Genomic DNA, 27,648 nt, shown 5'->3' on the forward strand with positions numbered 1-27,648 from the left:
AAACCCGTATATATTCACACTCCATATCACGAGAGAATATTATAAGAGTTCTAAGCACCATTTTGCTTTTTTAATGGTTGGTGAATTTGAGAGACTGAGATGTATTTAGCTGATAATGAAAAAATAAATCCTGTCCAAACATGTACGGGATACAATTGTTAACAGAGATGTCAGCTTTACAGTGAAGGATATTTGATTTGGCTAAACGACTGTAGGATCACTATGCTCCAACCCCCCCCCCNTCATCAGGTTATTAGCCATTTTCATATTTCGGGAAATCTTAATATCTCCGTCCAATGACATGAATTGTCTTACATCATCACCAATTTCATGGAGCAGAATTCTTCTTTAGAAGCTGATAGTGGATCAGCTGGTAAATAAGATCGCCACTTTATAAGAGACCAGAAGTTTTATTACCATAGTCACAAGAGTTCCCTTCTGGACCCTGTCTTGGGCTAACTGGATCCAGTTGCAACCTATTTACGAATATTTTCAAAAATTTTCGGCGCGTTGGCAAATAAATAAAAATAAATGCGTTTATTAGCTTCGCCATGTCTGTCTGTCTGTTCGCATAACGGCTGAACGGGTTTTCGTGACTTCTGATATTGGAGAATCTTATTACAATTTGACTATATTCCAATTTTTTTAAATGCGGACAAATATAACAAAAAATTGAACTAAGATTTAAATGCCTTTCCATATGCATCTTGCGCTTAATTAACCAAACGTTCATCAAAGTGAAAAGTGTTTCGAACCAAAAAAAAAAAAAAAAAACACACGCCTTATACCCAATACGCTTTTGTAGTACGTCTCATGTTTTTCTAAACAGTTTAACATAGGCAAGTGAACGCGCCAGAATGGTTATGCAGTATGAGCATTTCCATTTTATGTTCATTTTAGCAATCAGGCTTTTCCCTTGAGGTTTCCAAACAGAAACTTTATATGCAGCTCTCATTTGTCCCATGAATACTGCACATCCGGTACTTCAGATCCTCCCCGAGTTGACCAATGTAATAATATTTGAGGAGTACAGGGAATGAAGCTCTCGATTATGAATTTGTCTCCAGTTCTTTGCTATCCCCCTTCTCGAAATATTCTTTCAGTATATTCCTCTCAGTCCCTATCAAGAATGACCTACTTTTAGAAAGACCAAGATCTTCGTCCATATGAAGCAACAGGTGAAATTATAGTAAAAAAAGTAAAGTAAACTAAAGCTATCCCTGTACCAGGCCGTGAAGGCCCATAGGGTTGTGAGACTTTGAGGGTCCCACATTATCTAGACAATCGGCTCAAAGATGGCTGTAGCTAAATATGTCAGACTTACGCGCCGGCAGGAATTAATTATTTAATTGTTTCCTAGTACTCATTTCTGTTAGAGGCTGAGTAAACCCCAGGGCCTAGTGCGGCTGGAAGGATTAGGTTAACTGGAAAAAGATCCAATGACCTCATCGGGACTTGAACCTGCGACCTTTCGGCTTGTAGCATATCCCCTCAACCAACCGCGTGCCACAGGTGAAATTATAGATCAGAGTATTTTAATTTTTAAGTTTTTAGGTATGAACCACAGAAGCAAATTATGCTGAAATGACAGCAAATATTCCCTGAAAATAATTGCAAGTAAGAAACGTAAAGTTCAAAATATAGTTATGGGATTGCTACATATAAAAGGAGACTGAACGAGCATTTAGATAAAATGGGTTGGAGAGGGTTGCATAGCATGGAATTCCAAATTCAGACAGTACTGAACAAGGGAGAGATCAAAGAGACTCTGGAAACAGGGAGTGGTCAGTACAGGCAATGAAGATGCCTTTTGGTGAAGCCTTATCATATCAGTCAACTCCACCCTCCTTCACGCCATGTCCTTGCCTGGGGTTGCTTTGCAACATATGAAGTCTGATGTTGTGGGAAGCTAATATTCTCAGACGTTTCTTTGAACTTTTGTGTAGATTTAGTATTTAGAACTGTGATGAAAGAAACTCATATCTGAATCTAAGCAAATTTTTTAGTCAACAAAGCTGCCTGCTGTTATGAGCGCACCACGTGAAGTCGCCAGGTCGAGCGGGTGAAATTTTGCGCTACAATTTATCCTGAAAACGTTACCCCATTTACCTGCACCATAGCGGAACGAAATTAGCGATTTCACATGTTCTTCATCACTCTCACTGTCACTATCCGTGCTGTCGTCATCAATGCATCTCAAAAACACATAATTCACAACAACACGTGGGTGACGAAGTGGGCTTATGTCTGCGAGAAAGGAGTTGGTATTAACAGTATAGTGCGCGTGCGCATTGCCACGCCCTCGTACACCTCACGCCAACTCTTGGCTAGCCCATAATGCATTCCAGCGTCTGCCTACCGGATGCAGGATTTTTTTTCTTCCTTGGCACTACAGCCGCAGTGGGCTTAGGCCTACCTCCATGAACTTCTCCATTCACTTCGGTTTTTTTAAATCTTACACATTCGGCAGGACTCCTTGGGCGGGTGATCAGCTCGTCGCAAGGCATCTACCTGTACACAAACACAGAAAAACGCACACACACAAACTAAACATCAATGCCCTGAGTGGGATTCGAACCCACGATCCCGCGTTCCAAGCGAGCGAAGACAGTACATGCCTTAGACCGCTCGGCTACTGTGACCGGCGGATGCAGGAATAATTACATTTATTTCTGTTGTGAAAGTGATCGGTTCTACGAATTTAGGAGTGTGCTGCAGAACTTTTGTTGAAATTCCTTTCTGTTTGATACAACCACTATTTTACATTCAAATCCAGTGAAACGCCATTGATTCTCCTTAAAAACAACCATCTTAAGAGACAATACATAGCGTATCACATGCATGGCGTGTCATCTTTCTGTCACGCCCTCGTACACACCACGCCAACTCTTGGTTAGCCCATAATGTATTGCAGCGCCTGCCTAACGGATGCAGTGTAGTACTTGTACAGATCTACAGCCAAACAAGACAACGCATTGTGGGAGAAGAGGCCTTGGACTCTTTCAATATGCAAGTTCGAAACTCAACAGGAAGGGAACTGGAAAGCCACGGCAAACCTCACTCAGGTAAGTTAAAGGTAAATTTTCCCCTGTAAAAGTATTTTTTTTATTGCTAGGGGGGTGGGACTAAGTCCCTTGTACTGCGGCCACTTCTGGCATATTGTACCAGCCCCAGATGATAGGTGAGGGTGATTGTGGAGCAATTGGTGGAATGAAGATTAACAGGGGAAACCGAAGTACTCGGAGAAAGCCTGCCCCAGTGCCACTTTGTCCACCACAAATCCCACTTGACCAGACCCGGGATCGAACCCGGGCCGCCGCGGTGGGAAACCAGCGACTAACCGCTTGAGCTATGGCACGGCCTTAGTAAGTAAGTAAGTAAGTAAGTAAGTAAAGTTATCCCTGTAGCAGGCCGCGGCGGCCCAGTGGGTTGTGAGATGTTGAGGTTCCAACATTTTCTAGACAATCGGCTCATAGATGGCTGTAACGTTGTGAGCCTTACGCGCCGGCCGCCCTTTACCCCGAAGAATATATATATATTTTTTTCAATTTACCTAATCCTTCCAGCCGCACTATGGCCCTGTGGTCGACTCAGCCTGTAACAGAACTGAGTACAAGGAAATTTTTTCATGTATGTAATTAATTGAGCACCAGTCCATGAAGACGTATGGAGAAGTGTAGGTACAGCCCCACTTTTCTTGACCTCGGCATGAGATTGAGGCGAGTGTTCAGCTTCAAGCCTCGGTAGATTTACCCCGTTGAAAGACCTCTCAATACACGTTGGAGAGAAGGTGGTGTGAGCACCAGATCTGGTCTGGACCCAAAGAAGAAGAGAGAAATCTCTTTCCCCTACCTGGAATTGAACCCCGGTGGTCCAAGCCGTAGTCCGCCGCTATACCGACTGAGCTATCCCGGCTGTCAATTTCAACTAGACAGCCGCTAGTTAAGCTGCGTCTCAAATCCCGTACTCAACTAACGCATGTAGGCCATGTTGGGAATTTATCGATCTCTGCAGGAACATTTTCATTTCAAAAACCAGCTTGAAATAGTGGGAAGTTGCTGACCTGCAGCACCAACAACTGTGTTTAAACCGAAATATAGTTCTGTTAGTTATTTAAAGTCCAGTCTTGGAAGAAATATATATATATATATGACATGAAGAGTTCTGTCTTCTAGGATATAAAGCTGTGTAGTCCGATGAAAATCAACTGACATTTCAGAGAAATATGCTGACTTTATCTTCAGGGTCGAAGAGTAAGCCAAACAAGAAAATAACACAAAGCATCTAGATTGATTTTCGACGCAGTATACAGCGTTATCTCCCAGAAATCTCCACAACTACCACTGTGAGAATCCTACAAAATATATGCTGCAACTGTACCTTATTAAAACTTAAAATGTATATTTGTAGAACGACTCTATTTCATACATATCAAAACATTAGATTTAATGAGTAAGACGAGAGCGATTGAAGTACATTTCTGTGTGTGTTTTTTTTTCAATATAACATCACCTTATCACAGATCCTTGCATCAAATTGGTACATAGTGATTATTTTCGGGGGCAGAGCGGACGGAGTTTGAAACTGAACACTAACCTCGGTTTGACACTGACGTCAGGAATACAAGTAAAATCAACTCCACGCCATCTTTACTGGATTCAGAACTGTAGTAATTAGAACAAACTAAATGCAAAGTTTGTTTTTTAGTTATGTTGGATATGTTCCATTGTCTGAATTTTCTAAATTGAACACGTCCTCTTTATGTAGACGATATATCCGTAGACAGGCTAACGCGACCGATGCGTCTCAACCTTTCTAGGATTTACTTCAGTAGGATTATTATTGTCTGCCTTCTTTAAATAAGGTAAAGTTCCTAACTAATTAACCACTACTCCACGAAGGTGTATGGGGGAGTGAACGTATAGATCCATATTTTCTTGACCTCGGCGCTAGTTGGGGGGTGAGTGGTCAGCTTCACGACCAGGCCGCTGTGTCCCCTAGGAATGAGCCCCCGGTACCCATTGGATAGGAGGTTGGGTGGACCCCAGAGCCGATATGGACGATGTGGAGAAGAGAAAATTATTGACCCCGCCAGGACTCGCACTCCGACCTCTCGGTCGTCCAGCCCGTAGCCAGTCGCTGTACCGACTTCTCCACCACTGCTCCCTTGCTCTCTATAGATAAAGATAATATTTTCGGGCACTGCACAGTGAACCAACTACAGTTTCTAATAACTGAAATGAAGTCGACTCATGACGATGATGAATATTTTCACAAAAGGATATTTCAAAATCGCATACACTGATCTCGATTCGGACCAAGGCTCAGCTGTGTCTGATCCGATGCAGTGTAAGTCTGACTTCTCTGGTTTCTTCAGGCAAGCTGGGATAATTCTTCCACTTCTGCAGACTTTTCTTCGTAGATATTTATATGTTGCTTACGAAAATGGAACTTAATGACTCAACGATCGTTAGATTAGTGAATAGTTCCAGAATTACGAGAAAGCCGTAGCGAATTATTTCAAAATGTTTAAATACAATCGCTACAGAAGCACAGAAATATTATTTTCTCCGTCAAAGTTCTAAACATATCCCCGAGAACTTTGCTTTCAAACGCTTGTACTTTGTCTTATTCGTACTGAATGAATTGAGTAATAAACATTTCGAAGTTTTTTCTTTTTCTTTTCTCACTACGACCACTTTCTGTTTAGTTTCTTTCTTCTCAGATGCTTAAGTTTGGAAATATTTTCAAACATTTTTACTAGATATACTTATATTTTTTTTATTGTTTGCTGATTTTAGCTTCATGACATATTTATTCTAATAATTAAGATTTTATTGGCGAACGTGAATATATATTTTGCCTGGACCAACACCCTTATTAGAGTGTAATAGGTTCTCTGATTCCAATTTGTTATTATGATTTCCCCAGATAATTAACAACACAGACATAGACCAGAATATGAATCCATTCTGAATGTTTCATACTGCATTCATTCAAATTTATTGTCAGGAAATATCACAAAGAATCTTTAAAAGTGAATATCCGAATATTATTTTAAAATAACTGTTATAGGTCGTCTATAATTTACAATAAGAATAATTTGTTTGCAGTCTTACAGTTCTGTCATTCTTAATAATCCTGCCACAGTGCAGCCGACGCTACATTTCTTGAGCAGTTTGTAAAAGGCTGGAATTAAATGACTATAAGACAGAAACTAATCAGCTCGGAAGAAACAAGTTTGTAGAGAAGGTCTGTCAATGGAAAGATTAAGTGTGTCTTGTAAGGAAATTTAACGCCATGATAGCTCTAATCCTTCATATTTCAATGTACTTGTGGTTTGAGTCAAAGTAAAGAGCAGCGAGGTTTCATAAAATAAAATTTGCTTACTTAAGTTTGATACGATTCCAAAAGCAGTGGCTTATGTAAAAGCGAGGATCAGTTTTGCTGAGTGATGCAAGGGTATTTCCAACAGGGTAAGTAAATATTCACACTTGAGTGAACAAACAAAGCGAGAGCAATTTATGTTAACCATTTCGTAAAGCTTTGTTTATATTATACGCTGAAATACAGTAGAAAGTACAGACTCAAGTGGAAAGGCTGTTTTATAAAAAAACGTTTCCGCAGATAGAACACAATTTGAATAAACTCCTCTGTCTAAACTGTTAAAGCAGGTAGCAGATCGTGAAAACTCAGAGCGTAGTTAATCGGTTGGGGCTTCTGACAATCATCACAATGGACCCTTTCTGATAAGGAATTTTACTGACGTTCTCCGAAACGACTGCGAAATTCTGTCGGATTATAAGGCGTCACATTCCAGGAGACAGTGTTCCTTTACTCGCCGTTAGAGAACCTCAAATAAATCATATATTTGAATTATTATTATCAGCTTAAATGGCTATAGAAGCACTTGTGAAAACTTACCTCATTGTACACTTTTGCTCAAAGTACAAACCAACATTGGACAACCACAGACTTTGAAATGCTGAATAATTTTATTGCTTTTAAACTCTTGTCACCAACAGAGATTCTTCACGTAAATCTCTTGACAGCTGACTGGTACTTTTTTGCAAAATTGAACTTCTAAGCCTTTTCGTTATCTCTGTGAAATGAAGCGTATCACATGGAGATTCCGCTTCAGAATTATTCCTGACAATGTTTAGAACTATTCTTTGAAAATAAAATAAGATTTTAAAGTGAGTGAGATTATAGTACATATATTCAACATCCGTTCTTTACGATTGTGACTACCGAACTGATCTACATTTTCAATTTTCGACTTGAGGCTCTCGCGAGGGTAAAGACGGGAAGCACAGTCCTCTGAGTTGTACTGCTGTGTAGTATAATAGAAGCCAAACTACGTTTCGGAGAAACATATTATCTTAATTTTAAGGGTCGAAGATAAGACAAGGAAGAAAATAGCAGGCCCTTCAACTTGATGTCTCCTTCTTTACAGTTTCTCACTTGGTTTGCTCGTGGCTTTAAAGGTAGAACTATCTGACCTCGGAAAATCTACTGTTTTCTCCGTCCTGGAGTCAGAACTATTAGGGTAAAGTGCGAGATATATCGCACGGGTGCACACAAAGAATTAAATTCTTGCAGACAAATTTAAAGGTACATTCTAAATATAAATTTCACTTCACTTCATTCAGTGGGATGTGATATGATGTACGGATGGACACATCCTCTGGATGACGTGTTTACTTTTCACGTCATGTATAAATGCTCATGCGAATGTACATATAGCGATCCCAAGTTATCAGAGAGGTAACTGCGTGGTAGTAAGGCCAGGATTATGAAAACAGTGGTTGGAGAAAGTAACGTTTATCCGGCTGAGTGACCTCAATGGGATTTGCAAAGGTTGGTTTCATTAAGGAGGACAGTTTATGAGCGACGAACATGAAGGAAGAACCGCTGCTTCTCGTAGTTGGTACCGGCGTTTTATAAATACGAGTACTTTGCGATTTCTATTACACACTATACTCGCATGATTTCGTGGAACAGCGATGGCTGCTGATTTATACCAAAAGTCAATTTTAATGCGGATATATTATGTCGACCTAAATAAGCTCGCTGAAATTTATTTGGAAGGAATGACGAAGTTTCAGATGATTAAATGACAGTGAGGAGAAACCTTATATTCCACCAAAATTCTTAATTATGTTGATTTCTTACATTTTCATCACTCCCTCTGACTTTTCTAAACGAAAATATGAAAGCTTATACTTTCGTTTTGCATTGTATCTTTTGTCCACAAAATAATGTAACGTGGATGGGCAGACGGTCGCTAGGTAACAGATCGGTAAACCCCCCGCGACCTAATACACACAAGGTAACATTGGAAGATGTTTCTCAGCGCAAGAATGTTGTTGCGCGTTGCTAGGCAACAGTGCACGTTTGAAGACGCTGGCTAAGGATCACGTGACTTTTTCTGTGTGTGGTCTTCCTTATGTAACAATAGAACTGGGGTTTTCTGTGCGTGGTCCGTGCGGAGGCTATATATCGAAGTTAGCACTAGCAGTTCAGTTAAGTTCTAAGCAGGAGGCAGCCACGGGAATTTCGTAGAAGACCTGTGAAAACTTAACGTGTCAATTGAAGATTCTGTGTGTTATAACTACAGTAACCTTGAAAATATTACAATTAATTGTAGTTACAGCTAGTAAGAGATCCAATAAACAGATTCCACAATCCAAACTAGAATCGTAGTCATTCAATCACGTGACAATATCAACGTTACCATCCCTCTTAAAAATCTATTATTTGTTATTCGACTTACTGGTTTCAGTGTGACTGCACTCTTTGAATTCTCGTATATTTTTGGTTCTGTGCGTCAGTGCTTTTGAAGACATAAGGGAACTCTGCTATCCTGAAGATGGAGGCAGCAGGTTCGTTTGAAATACTGGTTCCACCTACCAAACTGCACGGAGTGATATATCAGAACACCGCAATCTTAACATTGGTAGCCGTGAGAGAGCTCTACATATCGTGTAGCTAATAAGATATTCGTCTCAATTAAATTCGTTTAAGGTCAGTTTAATTTTCGAGAAAGTTGGAGGTAATAACTGTTAAGTTTATGACGCCGAACCGGACAGTTCAGGTGTCTGCATCTCAGGAAATAATAATTATTATTTCCTACAAAAAATTTTTTTTTGGTGTCTAGGATTTTAGAACTAATTTAATTATATTTAAGGCGCTGAATCTAAATATAAAATCAGTTTTTCTCTACCAGCTCTACTTTTTTAGATCAGCGTTTTTGTAACGTGCAGTTCTACACAAAATGTGCAGTTCTAATTGTATTTTGTGCAGTTCTAAATCTCATATGCAAGCTGCCACCCTTCTTCTCTCAAGATTACAATCTTGTATATTGTCACGAAATTAGAGGACTCTTGGAAAAAATGGCTCTTCCTGAATATTTTCCCGATGATTGGCGCCTATTTATTGACAGCTCAAAGCGAAGTTTGAAATGTGTCCTTCTACACAATGGAAACAAATATGGTTCAATACCAATTGCTCACTCCACGAAAATGAAAGAAGAATATAACACCATAGCTTTGGTCTTAGAGAAGATAAAGTATCATGAACATCAATGGGTGATTTGTGTGGACTTAAAAATGGTAAATTTTCTCCTTGGACAGCAAAGTGGTTACACCAAATATCCCTGCTTTTTGTGCCTCTGGGATAGCAGAGACAAAACACACCACTGGGTTAGAAAAGAATGGCCCAAGAGAGAAAACATGTACGTTGGGGAGAAGAATATCATTAACGATCCCTTAGTTAGACGAGAGAAAATCATCTTTCCTCCACTGCATATCAAGTTGGGCCTTATGAAGCAGTTTGTAAAGGCCCTTGATAAGAACGGATCATGCTTTGCATATATAGAAATGAAAATGCCTCAGTTGAGTACGGAAAAAATTGAAGCAGGAATATTTGACGGCCCACAAATAAGACAACTCATTAAGGATCCTGCCTTCGCAAATTCGATGAACGAGGCTGAGCGAAAAGCCTGGACTTCATTTGTTGCAGTTGTCGAAAATTTTCTGGGCAAACACAAAGCTGAAAACTATGTTGAACTGGTAAACGAGATGCTTAACAGTTTCAAATCCCTTGGCTGTAACATGAGCATTAAGGTGCACTATTTACACAGTCACTTAGATAGTTTTCCTGAAAATTTAGGAGACACCAGTGAGGAACAAGGTGAAAGATTTCACCAGGATATTAAAACTATGGAGGACCGCTACCAAGGAAGATGGGATACACACATGATGGCAGATTACTGCTGGAGTTTAAAAAGGGACTGTTCTAAAATACATTCAAGAAAGTCACGAAAAAGAAGCTTCCGTAGTGTTCCGTGACTATAGTTGGTTTGACTGTTATATATAGTCGATGATTTTTTCCTCTATCTTTGTATTTAATATAATAAAATAAAAATATAATTATAATATAGTAATAAAAATTCCATGTTGAGTTTTTTTATTTGATCCACTGATTTAACTTAAAATAGTGTAACGTATATTTCACCAAAATGTTATATCTTAAAAATTAGAGCTCCTAGGCAAAAACTAATGCCATATTTGAATTCAGGGCATCAAATTCATATGAAATCAGCTCCAAATACCCCGGCACCAAAACAGCTGTTGGCCTGTGTAATAGTTGTAAAAACAAAAGATCTGGAAGCAATTGAGTCTAAGATAAATATTTCGCTTGGTGTAATAACTTAAAACAAGAACTGTGTTTTAAAATATCACATGAAGTTGCCCCATAAACTGTTATTCGAATATTGAATAATTTTCATTTCGTGCATCCTGTTGTGTTATAATATACAATTTCTTTCTTAATTAACGTCAATACTATATTACATCCATATCACGTGCTTCGAAAGCAGTTTATTACATGTGCACAAAATCTAGAATATACCGTTACGTCAGCGGGAATATAAAAATTTCAACAGCCAACAACTGACTTGATGATATAAAACACCATTCGAAGAGTCTTAACCTTGTTTTACCCTATAACTTTCGTTTTTATATAGTCTAGTTCATTGCACTTTTATGCCAAGCATTTTATAATGTAATATTATTATGTATCCAGTTTTACCAGTACTGCAGTTCATTGGTGTGAACATGTTAATCATGTATTTGCATAATGATGGCTTTAATAGCCGAAACATGTAGCAGAGCCAAACTGGACCTTGACCTTGATATTGTTGTGTTGTGACGGATTTTAATAAAGAGATTGTATAAAGAATACGTTAGCCTCACTTAGTAATTAGTATTCACTGACTTACTACAAGTGAACACATTAGTTGCTTCTCAGCAAACGCGAAATCTAGACAACTGTTAAATCCGTTTACGGTATAGGCTGGATCTTGCGGTGAAGTGTGAAATACGGACGTCGATACTTAATTTGCTCCCACCGTTGCCACTTGCAGCTACTTACTATGCAAACTGATCATCTAATTGCTACTTAGATCTGGGTTCCTTTCCCCTCTCCAGGCTTGAAACCCCCAGCTGAGTTCATGTTCTTACTAATCCCCAGTTGGGGCGTGTAACGGTGCGAAGCCAGAGACTCCCAACATTGACCTTAAACCCCTCTCTCCCCTATGTTGAGTGCGTATCTATATGTCAGCGTCTCCATCTAAGCGTCTGCGCATGCGTTCGTATATTGCTTTGTTACTTTGAGTTCGTATACCTGCCTGTGTGTGTTTCTATACATCTCTCTCGCTCTCAATGCCCAGGTTTTATGGGCGCATCTGTGAGTGTGTCGGCACACATCTCCTTGCGTGTGTTTGAAAGGTTCTTTGTCACTGTGTTTGTTTGTTTGTTTGTTTGTGTTTGTGTCTGTGAGTGCACGCACGAACCAGAATATATTCGCATGTTTGATTCTAAATATAGCTGTTCGTGTTGTTCTGTAGAAAGAAAACTAAACTCCGTCGCATGTAGTCCGCAAGCGAACTATACCGACCGAGCGACCGACGCTTGTCGGCACAGTTAGTGTCAACTTTAAGCGGAAAGAGGGTGTCACGTGGTCAGCGCAACGAATCCCCACGACCGTTGATTTCGGTTTTCTAGACCGGAGCCCCTATTTCCTTGAAATAGCTCCTCAATTATCATCACGAAGCTGATTGGACCCAGTTCCAGACCCACTACTTCTCAGAAAACATCTGTTAACACCAGGAATGGAACCCGGACCTCTGGATCTGTAGCCAGGAGCTCTGACCACTAGACCACAGAGGCGGTCTGTGTTGCTCTGTATCTGTCCATAAACGTTTGTTACTTCTGGGGTTTAATCTCCAACAGCTTAAAATCAAAGATAATTTTTTTTTATTCTTGACTACGTCTGGTTGGGTAAAGTACAGTTGCTCTTAACCTACCACACTTCCAATTATATAATTAATCACAAACTATTATTTGCGGTAATGGCTTAATTCTTAGAACTTGTAATTACAAATTTGATGCAACATCAATCTTTTCAACCTCGCGCATAATTTGTTTCCACCCAAGAAAGAGTTTCAGTTTTCCGCGTCTATTAAAATTTAATGAGGCAGTTCTTGATTTAGAAGCTACATTTTTAGTAAACCAAACATCACTGTAGTGCCTTCTTTCTACAATGACCATGGCGCATTGGATATTATTACACGGTCTGTTTTATTGTTCCTGCAGGTTCGTTATGAGTGCGATCGGAAAGATGGGCATATGGTGAAGTAAAAAATTCGGAAAAGAATTTTGCGTATTCTTTCTATTTTACGACAAAGTCTTTTATTACATTCCTTTATGTTCTGGTGGTGTGTTTTAGATCGTAATTCCCCTGCACGTATACTAAATACGGTGAAAAATACTGCGCTAATATTGATTGAAGATTCGTAATAAGTGGGAACATTCTGGCCTTGTAATCTGCCAATTCATATTTACTAGCGAACGATTGAGACGTTTCATAATAAATAGATGAGGGGCACAAACGCGGTTTGAACTTCGCTGCATCACTCGCTATTAACGTAAAAGTCATGAACAAGCATTCTGTCGCATATTGGAGACCTCCCGAAAGTATCAACATTGATAATAGTGTGAGAACCATGTAGATTGAGGCTTTATGTGATAATATTAAAAACTGAGCCCAGGCTTATTTGTAAAACGTGTCTGTAGTAAAAACCTAATTAAATAATACTCGCATAGGAAAGTTGTTTGATTAACACGCGACAACAATTCCTGAAAATGAATAGGCTTATTTACAATTACACCCATCTATGTATATGTTTATGTGCATATGTTAACTCGTATAATTTCTAACTTGTCAAATATCAGAGTCAAAAAATGCCCATAAAAAGTAAGAATCTCTGTGTTTTTTTATTGCTAATGGGATGGGACTAAGTCCCTTGTACTGCGGCCACTTCTGGCCTATTGTACCAGCCCCAGATAATAGGTGAGGGTTATTGTGGGGCAATTGGTGGAATGAAGATTGGCAAGGGAAATCGAAGTACTGGGATAAAACCTGCCCCAGCGCCACTTTGTCCACCACAAATCCCACTTGACCAGATCCGGGATCGAAGCCGGGCAACCGCGGTGGGAACAATGTCAGTACACGGAAGTAATTCCTATTTTAATATTTCAGTATAGGAGCTGCTTAGTTGATGTTCATTACACTTTTCTGAAGCAGTCGGTCAGCATACGCCACGAAGGATGGACCGAATAAACGTGTTTATGTAGGTGATTCTTTCTGTTGGAGAGGGCTCAAGCGGAAACGAAAGCGGAAGTGACGAAAAATCCTCCGAAGTCAGACGAAACCAAACCTGCAAACTCTCTTTAAGGCTGATTTTCTGGTAACCTAATTACATAACACATTGCTGATCTTGTCCCCATGCCAGAAAATAAATTAAAAATAACAATAAATTAGCCTATCCTAGTCCAACATTTTTTAGTAGTTTGGTTGTTGAAAAGGACGGTGTAATTTAATCTGTTCTGTCCCGTCTCCCTGTCCACCTGCCTGCATCTGTACCTTCCCACATTGTTCAGTAGACTCTGTATTTGAGGCATACACCAAGAGATTTGGGGAATATTTATTTTCAACCCGCATCTGTGACGTACTGGTAGGCTTACGAGTCATGCTTAAAACGAATATCAAACAAAAAGTAATAATTTTCTTCAAGAACGTCTTAAAAACATCTTTAAAAAATGAAGAATAATCACATAATTTGAAAAATTCTTCATTATTTCAGACCTTTCATTACATACAACTTAAATGTAAGGAAGTGCCAGGAAACGCAACACGTCTCTACATAATGTTATATACGCCTATATACTGCACGACGATGAAGGTGGCCGAAAGGATGAAAATTTTAATATAACATATCTGTATAAAAAGTTCTGCTGACGGAAATAAAAGAAAACAGTCTCACATACAGAGTGAGAAGAAACATCCGTTGCGTAGGAACGACTCGCTAAACACGTACCGGCGGCAACGGATACTCACACAGCAGTAAGGGAGTTGTTGGTCACCCTGTTTCTTGGGGATACAAATGCGGGATCCTGGCCCTAGTGGTTGGGGGAGTTTCGAATCCGAGACAGTAAACTATGGTCATGAGTCCGTGGGACTCAGCCCTGAGAATACTGCGCTGGCGAGAGCTAGCTGCAATTGTAAAAGACAGATACCTCCTCACGTCAGAGAGGGCGCCCCACATTAACAACCCCGCAACTGCTTGACAGTAATGAAAATCTGGTCTTGGGCCCCAGATGGTTGCTTGACACCAAGACAGACTGGACGACTGACCGTCGGTCGTAACACAACTTTGACTCTGAGTGTGACAGAGAGGGTGCCCCATACGAACAAACCCACATCTGTAAAGAGAAGCAAAAAGGCGTATGTCTAATAATATCTCGCAGATAACCAAGAAGTCGACTAAATCAGTCCTAACATCCTTAGCTGCCAAACTGCCTCCAAAAGCAGTGTTAACTCGTAACTTCTTCGCACCTCTCAGAACTACTGACATGTACACGGCGTCTACTGGCGCAGGGAACACACTACTGTAGCAGGAGGTTCCCAGAAAACCACGTAGCCGGCACCAATAATGATGGCTGCTATCACAAACCTCATCAGTCTCCAAAGCGAATTAAAATATCATTTTGTCATCCTTGGCCAGGAAGCCGAGATTATGAGGGCAGCGAGAGCATGAGTCAAGTATGAGACAGTCGCCAGGCAGTGAGGAACGGAGCCGTTGAACACCGGAGCTGAGGCATCTACATTGTCGAAAGCCGTACCAGGGAGACAGCTGGTCAAGACACAGAAGACAACAGACTGCTGTAGTGAAATGTAAAGAAGGTCATTAATGAAATGGTTATCATTACTTGTAGTTACAATACACAAGCGTCCAATAAATTCAATTAGGAATCCATAAGCCGTACCTTGTCACTTAATACGTTACAGTAGTGTATATAGTTTTACAACGATAGGTCTAAGTCTTCAGTAAACCGAATTTTTTAATTTCAAAGCCAATGGAGACCCAAAGTCGCAACAAACAGTTAGCAGATTACCCTCGAAGGGCAATAAAACTGTTTATTACTTCAAATATAAATATTAAAGTGTAAGTAGCTACAAATTACCAGTTCATCATATGGATGTGGAGCTTGTACTCTAACTCTGGGTGACTGACGTGTATTGAGGGTTCAGATTATACGGGGGTGTGCAGAATGTTCGAAACAAATAACGTTAAACGCGAAGTAAGGCAGTTGCATAAAGCTGAGCTTCATAAGTTGCAACCCTCTCCAAATATTTTTAGTCCTCAAATCAAGAAGGATAAAATGGGTATGACATGTAGCATGCGTTGTATAGACCATAAATTTATTAATATATGTATGACCTATGTAGTGGCCGCGCCATACCTCAAGCGGTTAGTCGCTGGCTTCCCATCGCGGCGGCCCGGGGTCTGGACAAGTGGGATTTGTGGTGGACAAAGTGGCCCTGGGGCGGGTTTTCTCCGAGTACTTCGGTTTCCCCTACCAATCTTCATTCCACCAAATTCTCCATCATCATAATCACCGGGGGCAGGCTACAATAGGCCAATCAGTGGCCGCCATGCCGAGTGGACCCAGTTGGACTCCACTCCTCACTGAGCGAATTAATGACCTATGTAACAGGAAGCTGTTTATGATTGGCTACGCGCACACATTTTGCTGACACGGGACGCAGTACTCCGCCAGATAACTTTAGTCGTCTGACAGCCTCAACACGCACGTACTTTCATATCTATATTTACAGAAACCAACGTGACTGTGCAATGGAGGGAGAAGGGAAAGTACAGAGCAATTCTATTTTTATTTATTCGTGTTCTGGGGATTTTGTTTTGTACCGCTGTCAGTATTTAGTCTGTATATCCTCAAATTATTAAAGACTGATAAATTGGAAAGGATTTGGAGCAAGGAGTCATGGATTAATGGAGGAACTCTCCTGGCATTCTCCTAAAGAGATTAAGAAAACGATAAAAGACCTCAGTAAGGATAGCCGGTGTTCCAGCTGGGATTCGAATTAAGCAGTTCCCGAATACAAGTCTACAGCGTTAAACCGAATCTTTATTTTTTATTTATTTAATGATATTTCGTTTAAAATATAACAAAATTTAGTCCTTCGGGATTACTGGGTTTTAGGACTTTATATATCATCCGGTATTCTAAAGAACTTATCATTTCGAAAACTAGATCTCTCTCAGTTCACTGATTGAGGTTAGTTTTTTCTAATGGATCCAACATAGTAGGTGCCGCTCATCATTTCACCGGAGATTGGAAACAGATCCAGTTTCATAAGCGATGGTATTTTTAGTATACAGAACGATGGACAGAGTCCAGGAACACAGTAATCCCTACTGTTATGCATCATCGTCAGAACCCCTTACAGACTTATATCGTTTATTTGCAGTAATCAGTTATGCGGTTCTCTTTAAGTGCAGAAAATCAGCGCCAAATACAGGGAGAATGCCTGTATTGTTTAGCCTGCGGTCACACAACGAACCACAACACTGTCGAAAAGAGCACGTTTCAGGTTCAGTTGAATACCGTGTAGGTAGAGTATTCCAAATTTCAGTACATAGTTGTTCTCTTGTTCCAGGAAAATTGCTGTGTTGAATCAGTTGATACGTTCTCTCATCATGAACATGCAAATGTCAGGATGTAATGTAGACAATGGGCTATTTAGCTGCTCTCAGCGCCTGTAGCACAAGATTGTTAGGCAGCACAGTTCTGAAAATGATCGGACGATGGCTTAAAATACTCCAATACCGCCATATAACATAGGCGTTTCCTTTCTATTTAATAAATCTCATAAAATTGCATAACATTTACTTACTTAATTCACAAAGGGACAAATATGTATCCTGCATAAAGAGTGAACACTATACAAATGGAGGTTTTCACTACGACGGCTGTGAACAACCCTTTCTCGTGGCATATGACGCCGTGTAGTTTGGTAGATGGTTATCAAACTTTCGGAGAAATGTAATGATTCCTTTTTCGGCGACGTATTCTTCAGCCTACTGCGCTCATTTCTTTTGTGTTCACTGCAAAGGATGTATTCGAGAATGACAANGTTGATAAATGGTTATCAATGTTTCGGAGAAATGTAATGATTCCTTCTTCTGGGACGTATTCTTCAGCCTACTGCGCTCTATGTTCATTTCTTTTGTGTTCACTGCAAAGGATGTATTCGAGAATGACAAGATCATATCTGCATTTCCTCTTTACTCATTTCTCGAACCGCTTAATCGTGTTAAGCTGAAGTTTGATAAGGTATGTCTGTACAACTTAAACTATATTGTCACTATTCAGGAGCGTGGTTATAGACGGAGTTTGGATAGGCGAATGGATTTATTGACCACTTATACACACGACATGACATTGCAAGCAATTACAACGCCAACGCTAATCTATATACTTCAAAAATCACTACAGAAATCGCTAAGATTTTCCGACTGCTGTGTCTTCACCAGCCGTTCCATAACAACGGCTTCTAACTGTGGAGATTCTTCAACTTCACTCGCTCAGGTTCTACTTCACAGCCCCTGTGCAGAACACAACTGCATACAGAACTTTCTATTGTACAGAACTGCCTATCAGCTCAACTGAATTCGTTGCTCCAAATATCATGCTTATAATTTCTTGGCACGAACCATATAGAAAACACCGTTAATATTATATTGCTTTCGTGTCCGTTGCCGCAGGAATCTTTTTACCGAGTTGTTGCCCAGACACGGGTAGCGTAACCCAAGCAACGGACATTATTTCTTGACCATTGCCCAGTAACTGTTCTGCACGCAACAATATAAAAAAAATACTTTTCTATATGTACACTTTAAATGAAGACAGAAATGTATTTTATTTACTGCCACACAAAATTCATATTACAAATAACGGGAAAATCACACAATATTCATTTCACTAAAGTTCGTAAATTATATTGGAAATATATTTCTTCATGTAGTACAATTTATGAAATACAATTGGACGAATTAAGAATGCCGTCTTCTGGGATGTGGCGCCATGTAGCTCTTGTGTGAACCGACGTTTCGGAGGAAGGTATCGCCTCCAACTTTAAGGTAGAAAAATCCGCGAGTGAAGTACCAGCGTGAGCAGATGGCTGCATCTGCCCCACGCCCAACCCCCAACCAGGAGGTCCATCTCCTGTTGGTTGTCTGCGACTGCTTATTCAGTATATTCTCAGCTACTCTCCATATCTGGAGGCCGTCTCCTCCATCTGCGACCTGATCAGGCGCCTTGCCATTTTGACAATATATATTTCCTACGTGCGTCGATACATACCCAGTTTTAAGTAACGTATACTTTAGTTGAAAATAATGTATTAGGAACTCCAAGTGCCCCAAGAGAAATGATATTTTGTAGAAAAGAAATGAACAATTTTACGGACGACTAACGAAGAACTGTGGACTTCCTGCCTGGGCATATCAATCTTGCTTTGTTCCTTACAGCAGCGGTAATATGTCAGAGAAGCNGGGGAACGGCTAGAAGAGAAGCTGCAACCCGCAACGTTGGGGCATAAGAACGGTTAGACCCCCCGCCCCTTTTCAAAGACACAGTTGACAGCTGGGACCTCTATCCTTTGTAGAACACTTTATCTACTCCATTCGTATTGATTTCTGATACATAGACTTTATGTCCCGTTTCAGGCACCTACACGGAATTTCGTCATGCTGATTTCTCAGATTACGTGGTCACGCATTCAGTTGGGATAAAACAGTATAGCTATGACGTTCAGCAGTTCTGAGAGGCAATTCCTGATATTCAAAGACGTAGCAACGATGTGGTTTAATTTTATCATTGCATAATCTCGACAGATGAAACAATGTTATAACACAACCAAATGAAAGTACAGATACATCAAGTTCAGTTTCACAGGACCTTCATGTTTATTCTTCGATAACTAACTCGCTCATCTGTTCAAAATATTTTCCTCCTTTGTTATAAACTCATGGATTGGTATCGATTTCTTCCAACCAACGTTGTTAATATAGGTTTGGTCGGAATAGTGTTATGCTTATTACATCTCCTGTGAAATTTTGATCAAAATTTAGCACAACTGAATGCGAACTTAGGACTTCCGCATACATGTGAACTAGAATTCGCAGTGTGCAGCGATCACTTCGGAATATTTCAGACGGATGAGAGAAAACGAGATATTCAATTTCCGAATCCCCTTCGTGCGGATTGATACACGCCATTCCCTCTCTTATATGGAAGTTTGAATGAGGCAAATATGTCATAATTATCCACGGGCAGTTCTCATTCGCAGGCAAAATAATGTGTTTTTGACGTAGCTTTTTCACTGACCTTTTTTAGGCGTGTCCGTTTTTCTGTACCCGAACCAAAATTAATGACTGCTCCAATGTGTCAGAACTCCAGATATTTTTGCGCTGTCAGAATGCAGACATTTTCGCATGAAACACTGTCTTACCTGACCGAAACAGTTGAACACGATATTATAGACTCATAATAAAAACGAATTAATATCTAAATATAAATGTTTGAATATCGATAAACAAATTTAAATAAATTTCTCGAATATTTAATCAGTGAAAGTCAATAGTAAAGGGCCAGGATTGATAAGCGTCAAGATTAAAAATTCTTTTCGTATTAGGCTGTCACTGTAACTCATCCTTAACGAATTTAATTTAAAGAATGCCATCTACTGGGATGTGGGGCAGTGTAAATCTTGTGTGAACCGACGTTTCGCCTCTATCTTCAGGGCAGCCTGCAGTCTTCTGCCACCTGCTTACGCTGGTTCCTCGCTCTCGGATTTTTCTACCCTGAAGATGGTGGCGATACCTTCCTCTGAAACGTCGGTTCATACAAGACCTACACGGCGCCACATCCCAGAAGACGGCATTCATCATAATTACGGCTGTGAAAACCTCAGATCTTACGAATTTAATTTAGTCTCTAATCTCACACATTACTTCTTTAAGCTCAGTGTCAGTATTATCTGCTAACTTGTGTCTAGGTATTGGAAGTGGTGTCTTCCCTTGAGATTTTCTGACTAAAATTTTGTATACATTTCTGTTTCCCCAGTGAATACAAATATTAACCTAAACAACTTTCTCAGCTAATGGCAGGCTTACTGTGTGTGCGCCGAAAGATTAAACGCGAAGGAGTTCATGTTGCCACCAATCTCCTCGGTTGGGAAAGTCCACAGTAAGAAGCCTAAGCAACAGGCCTGCGCGTTATGCACCTGACATGAAGATAGGCAAAGAGGTATTACTTTTCGTAAAACGGGTTGTAGAATTAAGAAATCCACCTGCGCAACACCTGTCAGTTCAACAAATTGCCTTGTCACCTTCATAGTCGCCGTATTTCTTTTTTACGTAGACACACTGCAGCCATTTGTCCGGAGAATCTTGGTTGGGTTCCCAGTGGGGCCAGGAATTTTTCTCACCATCATAGTGTTCAGACAGACTCACCAATTCTGTTTTGCATTCGATATTGGGGATCTTTGCTCGGGACTAAAAATGAGTAGGACGGGAATCTGGCCAAATAATTCTCCAGAAATAGATATTATAGTAAATAATTACATCGCGAATATCTTTCTTTCGTGTGGCTTATTGTTAACTGAAACATAAGATTTTTTAAATCTGTCATTCAGTACAAGGCAGAAGGAAGTATGTAAACGGCAAATCACATTTAACTACTCTGTATTGTATGCTTATAGCGACGATTGATAGGCTGTAATCCCATAGCAGGAGTTGTATTTTGTGATATCAAATGCATATGGCGCTCGCCGCATATATCTGATGATTCATTTACAGCTCAATGTAATATAAAAAGCATGCTAACGTTTCTTGATCACCCATATATTTGGTTAATGACAGCATTTTGTTAGTACTTCTGGATAGGTTCCAAATAAAATAAAAATGACTAAGTACCCCTGGTGTCTAGGCCAAATTGTACGTAAGTATCTCAAACTGCATGTGGTTGTCTCAGAATGTGTACGATTGCTCAGATACTGCGCAGGCGTGTAAAACTGTACGTGAGTGCCACAAGAAATACACGTGAGTCTCCGATTCTATGCGGATTTTTCTAGCTGGGCGGAAGAGCCCAAGACCTTATCGACATGTCTCTAACTCCTTGTGGATTTATAAGGCCGCAAATGTGCCCATCAGAACGTGGATCCTTGTCTCAGTTTGTATACGGATATCTCAAACTCTGTACAGGTGTCTCGAAGAGTATTTCGATATCTCGATCTGTATGCAGGTATCTTACACCCTCCGTTGCCTTTTAGACTAAAAATAAAAGCCTCAACAGATTATTGCATTGTGGCACCGTGAAACATGTGTTGTAATTTGGATGAGTACCGTTTTGTGGTACAACAATAACCCTTTAGAAGAGGACGGCAAATTTATACACGAATTAACATTAGAACGTGCATTTTTCCCACATACCGCATTTATATTTCCCCACATATTCATTAGGAGAATTTTTGGTCGTTTTCCCTTCACTGCAGTATAGTTACCATTGTCACAATCTCAAAATAGGCTAGAAAAATACATAAATATTAACAATAGAGCAGAAATTCTATTTATTTAACAAGTTTTTGTTATTATAGCTTAATTGCTTTATATAATATATTTAAATATTGTATTTAAATAACCAGATTTACAAAAGTAAAATGTCTTGCCTTCTTTTTGAGCCCACGTGCGTCCTTTTATTCAGAGGTCAATTATATTAGAATCATTAAACAAAGTAAGGTCCTGCAAATCATTCTCTATTCAGTTATTAAATTTGTTATAAAACAGTGTGAATAACTTGAGAATTTTATGTCACGAATTTGCAGGCAGCAAGATAAACTCTTGGCATTTATACTAGTTTCACAATAAGACTCGCATGCCTAACGAACACAAGGCACATGTTTAAAATTACAGTTTTCAGTAGAACTTTATTATTAGGCCTATCTATTTTAATTGCTCCAATTGAAGTCTATTCCTAGCTGCGTTTTCTGATATATTTTTCAAACCGACAGGCTGAGAGAAGAGAAAGCGAGCGGATGATATATAAAATTGCTGAACAGACGGGAAATAAGTGGGTGTGTACTAATGAACCAGTATTCGCAGTTCTGAACATTTTCAAGGAAGGAACTTGTAAATAACACGGAAAATATTTACTTACGGATACCTACGCATATTCTTACGTAATGAAATAAAAAACTTTCAACTCGCTAACTTTGCAATCTATCGCAGACCCCGAGAAACACATGAACAAAGACTGAAGTTAATTGACATTCGTGATATCATCCTCGAATCTACAAATAATATTAAAATTTATACATATATGCTTAATTGATCTATTCTTCTGTAAGATCTAAAAGTTTGTGATGATGGTACATTGCTACAAGTATTCAAATATTCTGTTTTTGGACATTATCCATCGTCCTGTCTATTTTCTAAGAAACTATAGCCGCCCGCCGACGTACAGCTGCCACGACCTTTGTTCGAGATGAGTTCTTTATCTCATGGATACGGGTGCTTCGGATATGGGAGTGGAACACACTTCGGGGTTCATGAATTACGGGGTCTCCAGAGCACACCGTGTATTGCAGTCTTAATTTAAAATTTCGTACAGTTATCAATCTTTGCATTAGTCCTTCGAGCAAGCCGCTCCATCCGTCCTGCTCCCTACCCCTACTGTAAAACACTTCTCTGTTCTCTGTCTACATTTCAACGACCATCCTCCTCTGCTCCCTATAACCGACTGCTCTCTCTTTACAAGTCCCCCAGTGGGCATAAAACAAAACAAGAAAAATAACAAGGGAAATCCAAGGGTCGAGCCCGACATCTGTTCTACATTCGTAATTTTCGAGATGCCCATCATAAACCTTCGTAGGTCTTCGAGGCACACGAGCAGGGAACCCAAGACCCCTCTTGGTCGGTTTCGCACAATGTCAGCCCATGGGTTTATGACACTAGCAGCTAACTTGGGACGTAAGGGACAATAGTGACACCCTAAGCCTAAGGAAGATAATAGTTGAATTACAACTAGATGGTCCCGGGATGGTATCTCGCCGGAGGAGCGTCTCTTATGGTGTGAAACAATGCATAAATTCATCATGCCCTTAAATAAATAATTTTGGCGAGGGACGTACGGTTACAAAACCGTCCTGTTTGTATTTCAAAACAGAATATTTCAGAGACTGGATTTTGTCCCCGTCCTCAGATTGGGTCCAATAGATAGAGCTAGTCCCTGTCTCCGGACCGGAGATGCTGAGAAGCATCTGATAGCTGTTTATTTTTCTAAACAGAAATATACATTTTCTGAAGAGTTATCTCAACAGATTCTGGGCCCACTTGTATTCAACATTACAGTCCGCGGTGCTCCCACTGAAGCGGTGGACTGGAACCAATTTAAGTCGAAACAAGGCACAAAATATATGCAATCTGAAGAGACATCCTATAGCATCACGTCTCTACCTCGTACAGAACTCAGATTTCGCTGTTGTCCGATATTCGGCTGCAAAATGGAAATCCTGGATGCTGTCTTCGCTAATGTAATCCTTCACGGAGGGGCAGAGATTTGGATTTAAACGCTATACCCAGAATCATGTGGGGCATGTGATAGCGTAGTTGATCGAGGCACTATACCACAAACAGGAAGGTCGCGGGTTCGATTCGCTGTGAGGTCATTGGATTTTTCCAATTTATCCAATCCTTCCAGCCGCACTATGGATCGGTGGTTGACTAAGCCTCTTAACGGAAATGAGTACCAAGAATCTTCTTGGGGGTAAAGCGCGGCCGGCACGTAAGAGCGACAAACTCACTGCCATCTGTGAGCCGATTGCCTATAAAATGCGGGAGTCTCGACGTCTCACGGCCCTATTGCCCTCCACGGTCTCTTACCTTTATATTTCACCCAGAATCATGAGCAACACGAATATCTTTTTCCCTATATTCTTAGTTTCCTTGCCAATTATATAGCTCATTGGTCGTGAGGGAGATATTTTTTGTTCAATATTATTAAAATAGTTGACCATTTTCTGTTTCGTATTATACGGATGTGTTTGAGGTCCCCTCTATTAAACTTTCCCCACGTAATTTTATTTGGTTTCTATTTTCTGCAAAAAGTAATTTCATTTTTACGCTTGAAGGGTAAGAATATTGGATTTCTTTTAAATTACTCCTGGTGCCGGATCCGTGCCAGCCACATGGAACATTTGCATCGCTACTTTCGTTCGCTTGAATTTTCTCCATACACTACGGATCATAAATATCTCTTAGAACGTAAACGGTAAATGCGATACACCGAAGTAATAAAAGGCACATTATGTATATATCTATAATTCCAGGATCTTGAGGAGTTTCCACACTAGATTTACATAAAATATTACTTTCTTATAAAATGCGAAAATATTTACAGAGCGCACACGAATCTTCTCACCCCATCCAATACTCTCCACAGTTGGATATAAGTAATATTATCTGATGCCAGAAATAGATTAAATGACCTAATCGAAGCTAAGCACACTTATGTACCTACAAGAGAGCATATTAAGCTCGAAACTTAGTATTATACTTCCTGTAACTAAGTCGCCCGAAATTTTAGGATCACATTTATAACAGTTTGACGGCTTTAAGATCTAGTAAAATTTACGTTCAGTTACGGAATCATTTTCCATTTAACTATTTAAAGAAGTTGATAATTGCAAGAATCACCTGCTTTAATGATAAAATATACGTATATTTGTCACAAACAATAAATTTACATCTCCCATTTGATTTTTATAATGAGTGTCCGTATAAAACAATAACCTAAAGGTCTTCGTAATGAAGAGCACTGCATTTCCTCAGGTTTAGGGGCTAAGTTTTAAAATATGATGTAGATGAACTTTATGCTTCAAAATTGTGGAGTTACGTTCGGAGGGCTGATAGAGAAATCGCCTGGCTTTATTGAAACAGAAGTTCCATTTATTTATTACGAAAGCTCGCTTTTTGCCTTTGTCCTAAATAAATAGTTCAGAGCTTCATGTTTTTATTTTAAGTTCAATTTTATTCTCATTATTAAATCTAGGACTTGGTCACCGGGTGGTCTCTTCCTTTGGAATTTTGATGTAACTACGTTAGTTGCATGTAAAGCTAGTACTCCATTTCTCAACTAAATATGATATTAAAGATCTTCGTTCCTTACTTCCCTTATGCATTCTGTTTCAGTACGAGGAACACAGTGAAAAAATTTTAGATACTATTTTTTATTAAACATAGACCAGAGACCAATGAAGGAAATTATCCAATCTAGAACTGCGTTTTGCATAATTTTTAAAGGCATTTAAGTGAGTTAGACGATTTCTAGACTTTAATCAGCTATAAACACGGCAGAACACCTTCAATTCAGGAACGGTCCATAGCAATGTCTCTGCCCACGAAGGATTACAAATTTAAATCCCGGCATTCATACATAATTTTCAGAGGGATTCCAACACTCGAATTCAGCGTTCTAGTGACCCGAGGTCATAGGCACCTCCAACTTTGCAGATGCTGAGTTCGGTGCGAGGTGACCTTCACTTCAAACACAGCGTGACTCGCTCGGGGGAAGTCCCCAATTAATAAGTCACGTAGAAATTTTCAGATAAAATGAACTTGGTGAGTGTATAGTTTTGTAGAGGTGGAGACGACTGCATTACAAAAAATGCTGAAACTGGTTTTCTTCCGACTGCAGATACAGACCGACACGACGCCACTCAGTCATACTATACACTGCGAACCGAGCAGACAGGCACCAGATCGGAGTTCCGAAGCCGAGTTTTCATCGGTAAATTACTGTTTGATTTGTGGTTGCTAATTTGTGTCCTTCTCTGATCGAATCAGTTTTTATTTCCGTGCCTGCCTACGTAATACTCTAATTAGAGTGTTTTTCTGAAATTTCATTAACTCATTTAATAACCTACAAAATTCTGAACCGGAATAATGAGAGAAGAGGTAGATTACAAGAAACAGAAAAGGAACACATGGCGAGAAAAAATAATTTCCGTTATTTCTTTCGTATTTGTCACAAATTAAACTCAAGGAACTTCTACGAAATTTAAGCGTTCAGTTTCCATCTCAGCTATTCACACCGAGTAACTGATTGACTACTTTCTTAGTCAACTTAGTTAAATGTAAATAACACGAAGGTTTTAAGAGGATATGAAAATTATTTATACAAATCAGAAAAATATACTACTTCAAAATTAGTAAAAGAAGGTTTGGCCCACAGCTGGAATTTAGAGTGAGCTATATGGAATTTCAGTAGCAGTGACCATTATTTCAAATGTTAATTTAGGGAAAAAAATGTTTATAGAATTTTATTTCTTATTTAGAAGCAGCTAAATTCATAAATAGCGACCCGTACTAATTTTTTTGTATATTTTCCTTATTATCTTATCGAAAATTTTATTCCTAAACATGATGAAGATCTACTTCGATATTTGAGAGTCATGAATTTTCTAATATTGGAAAAGAAGGGAAATGATGTAGGAATTTATTTCACAACAGGCCTGAAAGCCTTCCACTTAAAGCATATCTTGTATTCCTGGAAAAACAAGGAAAAAAATTCCCTCCATCCAACCTTCATATTCCCTCTTCGAACTTCCATCTTCTGTCAAAATGTAAAGGAGAAATCTTATAACTGAAAAGTGCCTATTCTTACTAATTAACTGGTGAATAAGCACGAGTATAATTTCAGTCTCAAAATTTCGTTCAAGCTATGGAAATATTTGAAAGAATTCGCTGTTATTATATTGTTATATTATTAACTTCGCTTAAATCGTCTGAGACAAAGAAAATTGTTGCTTTGTTCTAAACAAAGCACGGGAATTGGTTCTACGTACTGCAAGTTTATATGCGTAATCTGGTTCAAGCCGATGCAGATGGTGTTATGATTGCAACTCTTTAGAGACATATGCAGCCCCGCCTATGCACAATCAGACTGCTAATATCGTAACTCTAATATAAGATCACATACACTGGAACAAATGCAAGAGGTTGCAATAAAATATTAAACAACGGAATCTGATGAGAACGTTATCTCTAGAAGCTGTGTCAGTCTCAGTTACCTCGAGCTTTTTTTATATTCTCACTGCCGGTCACAGTAGCCGCGCGGTCTAAGGCATGAACTGTCTTCGCTCGCTCTGACGCTGGAG

The sequence above is a fragment of the Cryptotermes secundus genome, unplaced genomic scaffold (assembly GCF_002891405.2).
Source record: "Cryptotermes secundus unplaced genomic scaffold, Csec_1.0 scaffold116, whole genome shotgun sequence".
In the NCBI taxonomy this organism is placed as follows: domain Eukaryota; kingdom Metazoa; phylum Arthropoda; class Insecta; order Blattodea; family Kalotermitidae; genus Cryptotermes; species Cryptotermes secundus.